Source organism: Oreochromis niloticus, linkage group LG2 (assembly GCF_001858045.2).
Source record: "Oreochromis niloticus isolate F11D_XX linkage group LG2, O_niloticus_UMD_NMBU, whole genome shotgun sequence".
Lineage (NCBI taxonomy): Eukaryota > Metazoa > Chordata > Actinopteri > Cichliformes > Cichlidae > Oreochromis > Oreochromis niloticus.
In genome coordinates, this window is record NC_031966.2 from 9952901 (window position 1) to 9969155 (window position 16255).

At 39.4% G+C, this 16255-nt stretch overlaps 1 protein-coding gene across 2 annotated transcripts in view; it reads left to right on the top strand.

Moving 5' to 3' along the window:
- The window catches only part of cplx1 (complexin 1), a 60977-nt gene that overhangs the window by 13399 nt on the left and 31323 nt on the right, over positions 1 to 16255 (top strand). The window lies entirely within an intron of this gene.

Sequence of the window (16255 nt, forward strand, 5' to 3'; positions counted from 1 at the left end):
GACTCACCTCTTATTTTTATGGACAGGTTTGTGGCTCTCGAGTGCTTTCAGATGTAATGTAAAATATAACTGTATAGAAATATTAATGTTATACTTTTGACAGCTTCTGTACATGTACATAACGGCTTCACTGCTTAATGCAGAACATGATATTGTTTTTGTTGGCTGTACGCTGACATTTCGTACACTTTTGATATCGTTGTCAAATATTTACGGTAACACCAGCATGGCAGGTTGGATTTGATAGAGAAGTAGTCCTGTACTTGAAAACATTATTGTATTTTCATAAATCTGCTCCAAAAACTGATCCTGTTGTTCTTATATCTCAGAAATTAAAATGGTGAACAAAGATAAGTGTAGCTGAAATGTCAGTTATAAGACACCAAACATCTTTTATTTTAACACGTGGTTTTGTGGCAAAAGTTTGAAAACTACAGTAAACATGCTCGGTAACTGCAAAACTGAAAAACATAAATAAGATAGAAAACGTTTTAGCCCATCTGTAAAATCCATTTTTCTTCCTCCCTGGCAGCTTGAGGTTCATCATCCTTTGTCTAAGCCATCTCAGCCTTCCTTTTTCCGATGCACTCATTTTTAATTCATCCATCCTGGTTACTCGCATCAAAAATCTTCAATTTTTCCACCTTCAGCTCTGCCTCCTATCTTGTTGTTCCTTCAAATTTATTCAATAAAACTTAAGAAATATATTCTAAGCCAATTATAATTTCTTTAACATATTCTGCTCATTGGTTTTATGCATCACCAGTGAGCGTTCCTCCGAAACCTGACATTTAATCAGATGAAAACTAATCGTGTATGATTTGCTGGCAGTAGGATGACTTTTCCCAGCTCTGCACAGTGGTACAGTGCACGAATGTAAAAGTGAAGCTAAAGGGCTTCCTGCTGGGCCTGCTGCTCTCACCCCAGACACACATAATGGAAGGCATCTTATATACTATAATGCTTTGTCCATGCAGCTATAGAAGGCTGTAAAAGGCTTGCTGTATATCGAGGATAGACTTAAATGTAATGTTATGATGACAAGCACCAAAAGAAATGAATTACGTCGCAGTTCCAATTTAGTTCATTCCAATATATAGACAGTATTGTAGGATAAAGACCATGAAATATCCAGTGTTACGTACTGGCTGGCTGTAAAAATGAAAGTTATTATGCTGAGAGGAAGGATGGTGATTTCCAAAAAATTGCCTTTCTCTAAAATGAAGTAAAATTTTCTTGTATGCTTGGGTAACGCCTTTGGGTTTTTTTCCCTACCTTTAATCATTGATAAAGTGAATAACAGATGCATTTCAATCTCAGAGCATCAATTATCAATTAGGGCTTCTCTGTCAGATACCAGTGATGTTACAGTGTTTCAGATATGTACAATAAGTGTCATTTTGAGATACCACAAAAACACCAAGATGTAGTGAATAAACAGTCATAAAATGTCTTTGTCTAGTGAATCATTTGGAAGTTAAAGAGCTCAGGGTGGAATCAGGTAGTAGAACAAAGAAAAATATCCATAGAATCAATACCAAAGCTGATATTGGTATCAAAAACTAGTGCAATAGGACCGATACTTTGTTTCTATCCTATAAGTTGAGTATGCAGCCCACTGACTTCTGTTAACTAATTTTGGGGGAATATGACAAAAAATATACCTCAGCCATGCAATATGAAAAATGTTTTTCATAGTCCATGGCAGATTTAAACATCAGATGATTACCAAAGTGCTTCAACGACAACCACATTTACGTTCTGGGTCACCAAAAAACTCCTTAAAAATAAATGAAAAAGCAGTTTGCTCAAGACGCTTCATATTGGAAGGTAAAGACCCTAGAATAATTAAAAAAACAAACAAACGCAAAGCTGCCTTTATAATTTAAAATGATCAGTATCAGTATTGTCAGTAGTGGTCCTGTATTTATTTGGTATTGGATCAATACCAAAATCTGCAGTATCGCACAGCAGGAAGAGACCGTGGAGACCATGGTTCATGGGAGCTTTGTTTTTCCACTTTTCCTTCACTCACTCTTTAATTTTCCTTTGCCTCTTAGATTCACTCAGTTTTAGCAACCAAAATGTAATTAATTGGGTTATAATGCGCAGAATTACAACATTAGGCTTGACTGTCCAAAAATGGCAGAACTACTGTCTTTAAATAAGACACCAGAGTTCCTTTACAGCTACATGATGGACCCGTATCATTGTTGCCATAACCTAGTGCTCAACCTGGCTCAGACACTTTGTACATTAAGTGTGAGACACCAGGGGTTTTGACAAAATGACAGTGCAATACTTGATGCCCTGGAAATCCGAAAAGGCTGCTCTTAAATTAGCATGTAGTTTGCATCTCAGGCTTTGCACAGTGCACAGAGAGAAGAATTGGCCAGGACATCCTGTCAGAAGCCCAGCAGCATCCAGAACTTTCTGCAGGGGTCAGCAGCTGTACATTTGGCAAACACACACACACACTGGCAGTGGCAGGGCTGTCTGAACCAAGGGCAGAAGGAATCAGTGATGTGTTGTGGCCCGCTGTGCCACCCGTAGGATCCTGATGCAAAGAGACACCGCCTGCCACTGTGACACATGCACTCACCAAGGGGTGAGAAGTTATCAATGGCTGCTGCAGGAGTGTTAGATATTGCAGTTTGTTTTCCTTTGCACAAGTTGGGTTGTGAAGTGAATTTTCATGCACGTGGCCAAGAAGTGACTGAGTCATTCTGTAACCTTAAAAAACCCCTGCAGATGTAGTGAAGCCAGTTTAATCCATCAAGTGGCAACGGCAATAAAACATACGCTCATAAACATATGAGTGTCCACCAAGAGTACCATATACACAAAAAAATAAATATGCTCATGAATAAATTTGCCTATAAACGGGAGCAATGTTACTTCCACACACACAGTACAAATACACAACACTTACAAACACAAACATGCCAAACTGGGACCGATTCATGTGTGCATATTGGCATGCATGAAGGCGGGAGATGCAGAAATAAACATATACGCTAACACTCGCATGTAACAGTGTGCAGAAACATACATCACAGCACGTTAGCCGCTCATATGCACACCACAGATGGGCTCGCTCGCTACCTCGGCAGCGGTTGAATTGTGAGGACACGAGTCATCTGTTTGTCCTGGATATTTGCACCTACATTATGCATGGAACACTGTGCCGACCTCCACCCTCCACTTAATGGCGATTTAACATCAAGCAACACTGCTTTAGTTTGAGTCAGGGGACTCGGGGAGATAAAGAAGCGCCTCTGCAATAACTTTGGGGAAAATTTTGAATATAAAGAGAGGAAAAAAAATGTGCACAGTGTAGTTAATCAGTTCTGCCACTAAAGGCTCTTATTCATAGCAGGAAACTCTTCAGTGAATAGGCCCCATTCACAGCAGCCATCGTGACCTGTCTTAGCAGGGTAAACACAGGTGTAATTTATAACATTAATTATAGTTTCATTCTGTTTACTGTGTGTTCCAGTAAGTCAGCAGATACCCTGGCCCTGGAAGCGTATCGGTTTATCTGTTCATTTATTTTATACTGTTTATCCAGTAGAGAGACATGAGCAGGCTTCCCTGTCCCGTATCTTTATCTGAAAGATACCACGAGTTCCCAAACCAGCAGCTCTACGCTCAACTAAATGTAATGGTCATATTTATTTTAATTACCTGCACCTGTGTTAATCCTTGCAACAACATGTCAAAATGGCTGCTTCGTGTTGTGTGATGTCGGTCAAATGGCTTTAAACACAATACCGGCGCCGTGGAGAGGAAGACCATCAGATGTTTGAATAAAGAACTCCTTGTTATTGTAAAGTACAGCACAAAGACAGCCGAGTCATCTAGAACTAATCTGAAGAATAAAATTAAAGTGTACTATTATTAACTATTTACCCAAGATAATGGGTACTACATCTGTAACAAAGCAGATACTTTTTAAGGCTGTTGCTTAAGGATTTTGTGGTATCCCAACGCTTGGAAGTGCACAAACTGCCAGTTTTACTTCTGGAAAAACTCCTGTTTTGTGATTGAAGATCAAGTTTTGTAAGATAAGAATAAGATTAAGATACTTTGTCATTCTGGAAAGATAAAATTTCCTTCAGTGACTCTTTATCAACTAATTGTTACTGGCAAAATAATCACAATAAAAAGAAATACAAAATAGGAATAAAAACAGCTATACACAAAACAACAGGGATATATAAAAAATATTGTGTTTTTATGGTAATATATGATAATTATGTATAAATATTGTTTTCTGTTTTAATGATAATCTATAAAGTGTTGATAGCTACAGGCTGCTTAAGGCTGCAGACTATTTATGAAGGCAAGAACAAAATAGTATCTTTTTTTAAATTTTGTTTTAATGGATTACAGTGCTTAAAAAAAGCTTGTGCTAAGAAGACTCTTTGAATTTAATGCAAAATTTGTGGCTGATTATGTAAAGGAAACACTGTTGCCTAAAATATCTATTGTGACGTTTCCCTACTTAGATAATCACTAATTTTCCACTTGGCTCTCTGCTGCAGCACACTGTGCAGCTCTTTCCAATGAGAACAATGTGTAATTCTCTGGCGAAGGCAAAAAGCAACAGCTGACCTTCGCTACACCTTCCTGACCAGCATCCAAAATGGCCGCCCCCTTCAATATGTCATCTTGGCATGGGATTGCTCTCCGCTCCATTGCTGAGGAACATGGGATTTGGGGTGTTTCCCCTTTACGTTGCACGGCGTATCCACAAACATATGGATGCACGCTCTGGGCACACACACATTTCTCATGGAAAACAAACAGGACCGTCAGTTATATCTACTGCAGGCTGAGCTGCTGTGGGTCCATTAAACTGTTCTGCTGCATTTGTTCTGCTATATCATTAATCACAACACTTCTAACGCCTGCTGCAAACACTGCAAGTGTGCGTTTCTTAACCCTGCACACAGGTATTCATCCAGACATGTTTAGTGCTGTTGTTGTGAGCCCGAAGGATTCAAACCGGTGATTTTATCTGAAATGCAATGAAAGGTGGAGCTGAAAGCCAGCAGATCAAAGAGACACAACAGAACGCCCACTGAGGCTTCAGTGAAGGTTACAAGGAGATTTTCAGCCAGGAAGCAGAACAATTATGATTCTGCTCATCTCAACTCTGCTGGTGGAACAAATGGTCAATACCTAGAGGACAGCCGTTATCTAAAATATGTGTTCTTTCTTTTAAAGTCAGTGAACAGCAGTTACACCATCTTTAGCTTCCATCACTTGGATTTTATTTTCTGACTCAAATGAAATAAGAAGGCAGGGTGTACTTAGAGGAGGGAAGTAATTTAATCCTTTAGATCACTGAAGAGAGCTTTGTAAGGTATAGTGGACTTTTGGCCTCCTCCAGCATCTCCCTCATCCATATTATATCCATACAGAGAGAAGCATACAGAGAGACATGCTTCCATGTTCGATATGGATATATTTACAAGAAGACCATGAGAAGATACGTGTGGTTTGATATGATGGATAGGGCAAGTTAGTCAACTCTAATCAAATGTAACTGCATCTGTACATGATTCAACATGAATCATGAGGAATCTTTTACTTTTTTTTAGGTAAACAGATTTTTTTTGGCAAATATTTAATTTATAAATACTAAAACTGGACACAGACACGCACATGCTTCAGACATCTTTGGTAAAGGTAGAGCAACATAAGTCTGTCAGTCAGACTAGTGTCAGATTTGAGCACACCACAAGTCTAGCATGTCACGAAAATGTAAAAAACATTGAACCGTGTTCACAGAATACAAACAAGTGGAGAAAAATTCTGCCTGTATTGATACTTTTTCCTTAAAAATTGTTCAGATGTTTAGTTAAGTGAAGTTAAATGGGATGTTAGATTCTAGCTATCCAAAATAAACTAAAAATAAACAAACTCATTAGTTTATCTTAATACATTAACTCTGAATAGGCCCACCTGGCATATAAAGCAGCCATGATCATATGCACTAGTTTAGGTCTAAATACCTTAAGCCAATTCTTTTCCTCTGTTTAATCATGGGTAGTTCTTTCCTCTGTATTTTACAGATATGACTACTGCTGGTTTTTCTTCTTAGTTAATTGGTGTTAACAGAATTCACATGGCTTCCCAGGTGTAGATTAGCCCCTGATTAGCTGGCAGGAATAAAAGCCAACAGGACTTTGGATCCAAAGGACTGCGAGCAGGAACTTTTGTTTTCATCGACAACGCTGTGAAGTCCAGTTCAAACAGAACTGAATCAGGAAGTCATGCATTAATAAAAATTCCAATTCTACTATTTATGTCACCCTTCCAGCTTATCCCATGCATCTAGATGTTTTCTAGAAGCGTAACTATGAACATTATCTTTTTGCACTCTGTACATGCAGGACAAGCTTTATAGCCTGCTGGTTGTCATATGCCGAGTGTCCTCAACAGTCCTTGGTCTCAAGCACTGCCAAGGTTTCTGTGGTTCGAATCCTGCTGGGACAAGCCAAGCGGAAAATGTATACACTCACGATATTGTATGGTACTGGGGATTAATAGCTTGTGGTATTTGGCCTGGTAGCAGTGAACTTGCTGGAGAACGGGACATGAAGATGAGAACAGGATGATGGCAAGCGCCCAATGCTGCCCTGACTATGCTGCCAAGCTCAGGACCACGTTAGCCTCCGCATATTTCAGGGAAGTTTGTACAGACAGAAGTGAAGTACAGGGAGGTAGAAGCACGTTACGGTAGAATTATATTTTTTCCACATGCTCTACTCTTGTTTAAAACAGTAGAGCATAAACAGAGTATTTATTTTTATATCGATTTAAAGAAGGAAGTGCTGTAAAAATAGCACAGCTGATTGAGTATCATGGTTTGTCTCTTACTGACCTGAAATCCTTCGGAGGATGGAATCCCTTTTTTATTTATTCTTACTAGTTCTTTTTTTTGTGTTCTCTAGTGCATATCCCTCATGAACTGAGTCATAACATGATTCATGTATCCTCCAGCAAACTCCTGACCTCAGGTGATGATTGTGGTGAATAAACTCACCAATCCTGAAGCTGATTAAGGATTTTCGAGTTTTCATACAGCTCTGCTTTGTGGACACTTCAACAAAACTAGAGTTTGCCTTCAGCATTTACCTTCTGCAGAGCGTACAACATTTACTATGTGAACTTTTGTCAATGTTCCCTACACAAGTCTTCCAATAACAACTACTGCTTTGTAGAAGCAATTTGCTTCCTTGATTTACTTTTCGAACAGTTTCTTCATTAAAAACAAAAATTCTGTGAAATGATACAAATCTAAGCTGTTCTGGCAAATTAAAAGATAACATGATTTAGTTTTCCATTTTGCTAAAGTTCAATATTTTACAGATATTGGTTAAAAAATACTTGTCTGAGTGGATTTCTATGAGATCCCTTCATAAAAGAAACAAGCAAATCTAGATACTGTACCGTTTCAGTGCTGAATTTTTCTTCATGAAGCAGATCAATTGTTTAAACAAGACCTGCGTGACAGCAGAAACACTACGCAACAACAGATTTCAGAAAGAAACTTCATAATAGATTTTTAGCCATTTTGACCTTGTTTTTGTAGGTTTTTGAAACATCAGTTCTTCCCCCTACAGTACTAAAGGCAAAGTGCTGCAGATTTTGCTTGGGTTACCTTCATATTGTGAACATTTGTGAAGGTACATGCAGTATGAGTGTGGAGAAAAAGCAGTTGGGTTGCTGTGAGTGGGGGCATTAACTTCTACCGACTGCTAAAAGGTTTTATGAAGCTACCTGGATTGTTCCACCTAAAGAGCAGTAGGTGGGATTCAAGAAACTGGATCAAACCATCACTGTTGGCAGAAGAGACCTGAGATTAGCTGTTTTTAACTAGTAATGGAAAATTGTGTTTAGCAGCAAGATTGAGACCATAAGTCACCTGACATTGGTCTCTCATCCAGTCATGACCAAGAGGGTGAGAGTCCCCCTCATAAACTAGGTCACTCCTTCAGCTCTGGGCTGTCTCACTGAGCTCTTGCTAGTTCGCTGCAGGCATAACTGTTGGCTCTCGGTGTAGACATATATGTTCAGGACCTTTAAGCTTCCAGCCAGTGCACTTGAAGCACACTATGCATGCCTCACTGACTCTCACTGACCATTGCCCACAAGGGAAGCAGCTTTTGAGTCACATGTCTGTGCCATGGGGATGAATAAAAAGAACAAATCTCTGCAGGAACTGGAGTAAAACTTATAGGAACTACACTTTATATTCAACTGACTATCACTCTAGTGCTTCAGGTGGCTTTTCTCCTTTACTATTTCTATCCAAAAAAGCCCTATTTTGATATATCTGCTTTTTTATCTGCATAATCTGACATATTTGGTCTTTGTGATAGTAGCATTTTCTAAGCTAAACGGTGTCCACGGGCTGTGCAGTGTTTAACTGAAGGCCAGTTTACAGAACTGAGCAAATACATCCTCTGTAAGATGCCAAGCCACTGAGAAGAGAGAAACTCCAGGGAAAAAAAAAAAAAACAGGCATAAAAATGAAGCCAACTGCCACAATGGAGCGCTAATTAGGTTGCAGATGTGAATTGGATGGCAAGTGCCTCAATTTTGGGGACAGTTAAATGTGTCACTGGCAGGAAAAGAGAGAGGCATCAAATTAGTGTGCCTCGCTTATATCCCTCCCAGCTGAATAATGAATCACTGAGGACATCCGGAAAGTATTAAGGTGCGATTTGAACATAAGCACCACATTAACAAATACCTCCCAACAAAACTAGCACCTCAAGCCACAACAACAGATGCACTGAACTATCAGATTCTGGGTATGTGTGGTGAACATTTAAGAGATATAATGATGTGTTTAGATGGGAGAAATAATAAGCAAGTTAAAAGGCAGTTGTTGTTTACATGATTTATTTGTGCATACCTTGATGCAAATAGTCCTAGGTGAGCCTGCCTCTCAGATTTAAGGGTCAGAAATGAGGTGAATGAAAAATTAGCTCCTGTCAGACATTTATGAGCACGCTGCCCAAGGATGCAGACATGAATATATTTCACAAGTCTCTAAAAGAGAGGTAGAGATGCACCTTTGCTGTAAAGGTCACTCTCTCTATAGGCATTCAGACTATCACTGACTCAAAGCTACATATATTTTTAGTGTAATCGTGTCACCTTCCTGACTCTTCACAGGTGAAAAAACAAGTAATCGATAACAGCGCGAGGGCCATGCTGCTCTTTCTACTGCCACTGTGATCGTGACAGAGAATTGACAGCTTTGTTATCAGGGTAGTGCACAGTTTGCACGCCAATGCTGGTTTTTGTCCTCCAAGACAATAGAGAAGATATCCCCTCAATCCATATCTATAGAGCTACAAAGAGACTTGTCCCACATGCCAGCATAAAAACCTCGACCTGTCAGAGCAGATAAGGAACAGGACAGCAGCTGTTCAGGAGGAAAAAAGACTTTATGCACTCGTACGCTTCAGAGATAACAATTTTAGGCAATAAAGTGTGTCTTCTTTAAAGTAGTGTATGAGGATAGGGCTGTTATTTTGAGAAAATATTTACAACTGCTGAGATTAAAGTCATTAAAGTCAAAATGGGTGCATAAAAAAAAAAAAAAGTATAAAAACAGTATAAAGTCATACATTTGCCAGAAAAATAGTTATAAATATATAAGAAAAGCTCAGAAATTCTCCTGAACTGAAGCTACACATTCATCAGAAACGCATTAACTGGCTTTACGTGGCACATTTATCACACCACAGACGTGAAATGCCACACAGTCACTTCAGTGTGGAGGTGCATCTGTGTGGGTTATGTAACTAGCAGCATCTTTGCATCTGCCCATTGCCTTGTAGGTGTTGTTAAACAGAACCCATCAGAGCATCCAAACAAGTTTGTTCTTTTGTCCTGCGAAAGATCCAGTACACACGAACATCTCCTCGGGGGAATTTCTGCCTTCCTGGCTTCTGAGTAGTAGGCTTTAATTTGATTGTGTCGTCTACTGCAGGCATAACAGCAAGCTTGGTGTCTGCGCTGTGATGAGGTTGATTCAACCTTTTAAAGTGAAATCTTATAGTTACTTGACAAGAAACTATATGTTTAGCTCTCAAATCTATCACCAACATTCTCAGTGAACACATACTGCTTGTTATTTTGTATCCACCTCTTTTATTTTATTGTATGTACTCATGAAAACTTAAACACTGCATGTTGACATTTGTCAACAAAAAAAAAAAAGGGAAAAAAAAAGTCCTTGGCTATTGTGTGAAATGCCGGTGGTGGAAAGTGATTTTTGATTTTTTAAAATGTACTTTTTTAGCTGGTCTTTAAAATCAAAGAAGAAAAAATGCTTTAAAATGTTTTAACAATAATGAATTATATTTTCGCTGTCTCACAGCTATGTCACTAATGAATGACAATCTTTGATATTTGTACCTCTTAACAGTTCGCTGAGCAGCCTGTAAATGCGGCAACCTGCCATTTTACCTCCAGAGTTACAGAAGGAAAAACAGGTTTGAGATTTCAGACCTTTGAGTTTATTTCCAACACTACAAGAGGTAACCGCGTTAAGATTTGAGATGCACCGGCAGAAAACAAAGCACTGGGGAGTACAATAAAGGTTTCATTAGAGCTATTCATTTACCAGCTAATGCATACATGCCAGCAACCACAGTCCATTAGGCTGAAAAATGTATGTGCGCTCACTCCCCATATAGGCTCACTCTGCATCAATCACATTAGTTTATATCTTTACTAAACTTTTACTTCATTTATCTTCAATGCAGATATCGTTAACATTTCCAGGGGCATCAAAGACTCACATTAGGCAACATTTACAAAAAGGAAACAGAAGAAATCCTAACAGGAGGTTACACTTGAAGGCTGTTGTGTGTTCCTGTGCTTGTCAAGCTCAGCTCAAAGCTGAGAAAAACATAATGAGAGACAGAAGACGTGATGAAGAGCATGCAAATGAGAGAGGGAGAGAGTGATTTGCAAAGCAGCACTGATGGCATGCTAATGTAAAGCTGCTAATTAATGAGGGTTCTAGCTGGTGTGAAAAATGAGATGATACTGAGTCACGTGACTTAAGAAGTTTTGATTAATTAGTTTTCTTTTGTTTTCGCTGTCAGGGGGCAACACTTGAATAACGGGAGAAACGCCAAAGTGGCAATACGTCAAAGAGGCCTTACGTTTGAGTAGGCAGATTAAAAACAATACTGTCAGCATCAAGTTAACTGAAAAGCCACACCAAAGGGGCAAATCTCTGCTGTTGCAAAACACCAAGGGTCAGTTTTCCCTCCGCCATTTTGTAGTGTTGATATCATAAGTCACCTTCTTGATTTTGATTGGCTTGTAAGAGAAGAAATAATCCTTCTCTCACAAGATTCTTAACAAAAGCACTGTGATTGGAGCACTGCTAGAAAGAAAAGCTGTACTTTGAAGGTCCTTTTGCACTCAGGTCACTGTAAGCTATATCCAGTTACTCACAAAAGGGAGTACACCCCTTACATTTTTGTAAATATTCTATTATATCTTTTCATATCTCACCCAAACTGTGACACTCCCATCGCCATGCTTGACTGTAGGCAAAACACACTTGTCTTTGTACTCCTCACATTGAAGATATGACACTTTGATACAATGTAAAGTAGTCAGTGTACAGCCTAAAATTTCAATATTTTGTGTGACAACCATTATTTTCCAACACTGCCTTAACTCTGTTGGGCATGGAGTTCACTAGAGGTTCACAGGTTGAATCATCTTCTACTCCTCCATGATGACATCATGGAGCAGGTGGATGTTAGAGACCTTGCGTTCCTCCACCTTCCATTTGAGGATGCCCCACAGATGCTCAACAGGCTTTAAGCCTGGAGACATGATTGGCCAGTCAAGTACCTTTACCCTCAGTTTATTAAGCAAGGCACTGGTCTTTTTGGAGATGTTTTTAGGGTCATTATCATATTGGAATACTGCCCCATGGCCCATTATCTGAAGGGAGGGGATCATGCTCTGCTTCAGTATATCACAGTACATGTTGGCATTCATGGTTCCCCAGTGCCAGCAGTACACATGCAGCCCCAAACTGTGACACTCCCATCGCCATGCTTGACTGTAGGCAAAACACACTTGTCTTTGTACTCCTCACCTGGTTGCCGCCAAACATTCTTGACACTATCTGAACCAAATAAGTTCATCTTGGTCTCGTCAGGCCACAGGTAATCCATGTCCTTAGTCTGCTTGTCTTCAGTAAACTGTTTGCAGTTCTTGTGCATTATCTTTAGAGGAGGATTCTTTCTGGGACGACAGCCATTTGATGCAGTGTGCAGGTATGGTCTGAACACTGACAGGGTGACCCTCCATGCTTTCAACCTCTGCAGCAATGCTGGCAGCACTCATACGTCTATTTTCAAAAGACAACCTCTGATTATGACGCTAAGCATGTGCACTCAATTTCTTTGGTCGACCGTGGCGAGGTTTGTTTTTCTGAGTGGAAACCTGTCCTGTTAAACTGCTCTGTGGTCTTGGCCATGCTGCAGCTCAGTTTCAGGGTATTGGCAATATTCTTATAGCCTAGGCCATCTTTATGTAGAGTAAAAATTCTTTTTTACAGATCCTCAGAGAATTCTTTGCTATGATGTGCCATGTTAAACTTCCAGTGACCAGTATGAGAGAGTGTGAGAGCAATAGCACCAAATTCAACACACCTTCGCCTCATTTGCACCTGAGACCTTGTAACACTAACGAATCACATGACACCAGGAATGGAAAATGTCTAATTGGGCACAATTTGGACATTTTCTTTTAGGGTATACTCACTTTTTGTTTCCAGTGGTTTAGGCAATAATGGCTGTATGTTGAGTTATTTTGAGGTGACATCAAATTTACACTGTTATACAAGCTGTACACTGACTACTTTACATTGTTTTAAAGTGTCATATCGTCAATGTTGTTCCATGAAAAGATAGAATATTTACAGAAATGTGAGGGGTGTACTCACTTTTGTGAGATACTGTACATATATTATAAATTGAGAGATTTCAGTCTCCGATTTTATGATGTAAGTACTCACGCTCTTATTTTGACAGTGTGATGTTCCTGCCAACCTTCAGGCAACTGAGTGATCTAAGTTGGTCTGACATCACTTTACTCCACATCTGACATCTTCCAGGTCCATTTAGCCTCCTGAAACCTGGTAAACACAAGCTTCTCCTCCCGGGTTGAACATGGCCAGCCACCGCCATTCAACCCTGAGGAAAAAAGGTTAATTTTCCGACTGAGCTGCTCCTGTCACATGCATTAACATGCTAATTCATAAACTGTGTAGTGGCTCTGTGTTGGTATGTATACAACTCCAGGCAGAGAGTGTATCTTGCCCTCTCATGTCTTTGTGTGACTCATTGTGACTCTTGGACATCGAGACTGTCAGAAGGTTTCAGTGAGCTCTGGCATGACTGGTACTGCTGTCCAGCTCAGACACAGGAAGAACAAAAAAAAAGCTGAATATGAGTGGTGAGTGTTTTCATATTTTGTGTGTGTGTGTGTGTGTGTGTGACACTTTCAATCAGTCCCACAAAGACAGATTTCTGCTATATCGGGATAAAATTACTCACTGAAACCCGCTAGTCATCATAACTGATGCTCGATGCTTAATACATTCATTACCTGGAAACATCAAATCTGCTATTTAGGTACTGGAACTTACACATTTTAACATTTTTTAGTAACTTAATATATTCAATACTTTGTCTACGAGTATATACAATATGTTTACCTCCCCTAAGGAGTTTGTTTTTTTGGTAGCTGTGACGGGTAAGAGTCACGATGGGACCACGGTTCTCTTGGTTTCAGTATGCTTTATTTACACACGCACACAACAATCTGTAAATATGGCAGTTTGAAAAGTTGTAAATGAATTCTGATAAAAACTTTTTAGGGGTGCAGAGCAGGGTTATGTTAACAATTCATTAAAACCTTGCTTACATCCAACGAGGTCTCCAAGGGTGTAGACGAGTGTCAGGGATGATTTGTGACAGTAGCAGCGGGAGTTAAAGGGAAGGTTTACAACATGATAAACCTGCTATGAGATGGTGGTGCTGACAAAAAGACAGCAGGTTGAGCGGAAGATTTTTCATTGGGAGTTACCAGGATGCACAGAATTAGAAATGACTATGTCAGAGGGACAGCTCAAGTTTATTGGTGTGGAAACAAAGAGAGGAAAGGCTGAGAGGGTTTGGACATGAGGACTGGATGAATTTATTGGACTACTGATGTTGAATATGGGGCTCCCAGGCAGGAGGAACAGAGGAAAACCTCAGAGATTCATGGATGTAATGAAGGACCTGCAGAGGGTTGATGTGACAGAGGAGGATGCTGGAAATAGGATGAGGTGAAGGCAGATGATCCACTGTATATCTATACATAACACATTATCTTGTCTTATAATCTTATATATGGTTACAAACATCAAGCAGCGATCAAGCAGCCGCTCCTGTATTCTTTCTCCTTTCAGCTCTTTTTGGCTCTCCAACATCTCCTAAAGCCTCTTTAGTAGCTAAATGTTGCACAGTCTCATGTCTATTTCCTAAATTTGCTTGCCATTTGCTGGTGGGTAGTGGTGGTATTATCACTGAAAACAGCTTGTTTGCTGGGACGGGAAGCAAGAGTTAGTCTAAGAGCTGAGGCTGAACCAAAATTAGTCAAGTTGTGGGCTGCAACACAAAAACGGTGATTTAAAAGATGCCTAAATGTTTCTTTGCTGTAGGAGGCGGACGAATTGGGTTATACTTGTCCTTCTGTTTCAAAATCTGATTTCAGATTACACCTAGGATTACCAATACAAGGATACTAAAATTCAGTTTTACTTTGTGGTTAAAAAAACAAACGAGCACCTCAAAAATTGCTGTGCTTTGTGGTTATGCAAGTGAATGTTGTTACACTTTTTTCAGATTTATATAAAAGGGGAAAGGGCACGGCTTAATGTTCAGTTCATAAGATTATATACAAATGTAGTGAAAGAAAGTAACGGGGACTAGTGATGCTAACGGATACTCTCTGCAAACAAAGAGTCATGAATATTTCCTTCAGCTTCCTGTTTGCCTCTGCCAAATAATCTGTTGCTGCTTGAAGAATTTTGTGGCGTTTTGAGTGATGTTTTATTGTACGTGTTTAATTCATGAGACAAAAGGTGTTTGGATAACTGCTCATGTTCCATGTTCTGCCGTTTAAAGCAAACCAACACCCTGCTACAGTGATAATCCTCTGTGCCACTCAAAGGATCAGCACACATGAAAACAGAGTACTGTAAGAGTTCTTGGAAATGCTTTTGCTTCTGCTTTGAGTACTTGATATAATGCACACCTGAGGGAAGTTGTTTCAGGGAGGAAAAGCTGCATGAGCTGACGCGTGACAGCCTGAACACAGATACAAGAAAGATGTGCATCAGTGATGTTGCTTTAAAATACATTTTCTATTCATGCTTTCTCTTTGGATTGTATGTTAAATACATTTATATACATGACAGAACAATCATGGTTGAGTATTAAATTCATAATGACGATAATAATGTGAGAACAAAAAACATGCACAAAATATATTATACATCAGACACAGTATCTGGCAATAATGTTCACAAAGAAATGGCAAGCAGCTACTCCGTTATTTACCAGCAAAGCCTACAATGATCTAATCTATTAATGATAAGACACAGAGTTTGCAGGCAAAGCAAGCTGCATTGGCTCATTAAGCGACAGTTAATATTAGACTAATGTGCATATAAGCCGACTGTATGGTGGCAGAGAATTAAAAAATGGTTTTATCCATTTACTAGCTTCATAAATATTACCTTCTGCTTTCTTGCATCCAAAGAGTTAGCAAGGTACAGGTAAGTTAGCTGTGAACTGTAGGTGCTGCTGTGAGCTGCTGATAATCTGGTTTTGCTCTCTTTGATGGATCCATGAGGAAATACTAAATTTTGTCTTTGCTGTTGCTCCTGTTTGGAAGACTTAAAGCAAACCACACCAAAGACCAACTGTTAAATACTTAGGTTAAAATGATTAATATTCTAATTAAAATATCATAGGGTCTGTAATATAAGGGAAAAAGTGAAATGAAAACTCATTTGTTGATTTATTTTGTCGTCGTGAACATGCAAGTCCTCCGTCACTCACCAGGGGGTGATGCAGCACCCTCAGCACCCCTAATTCCTCCAACCTTGGGAGAATACTGTCTTTTTATGGTTGTC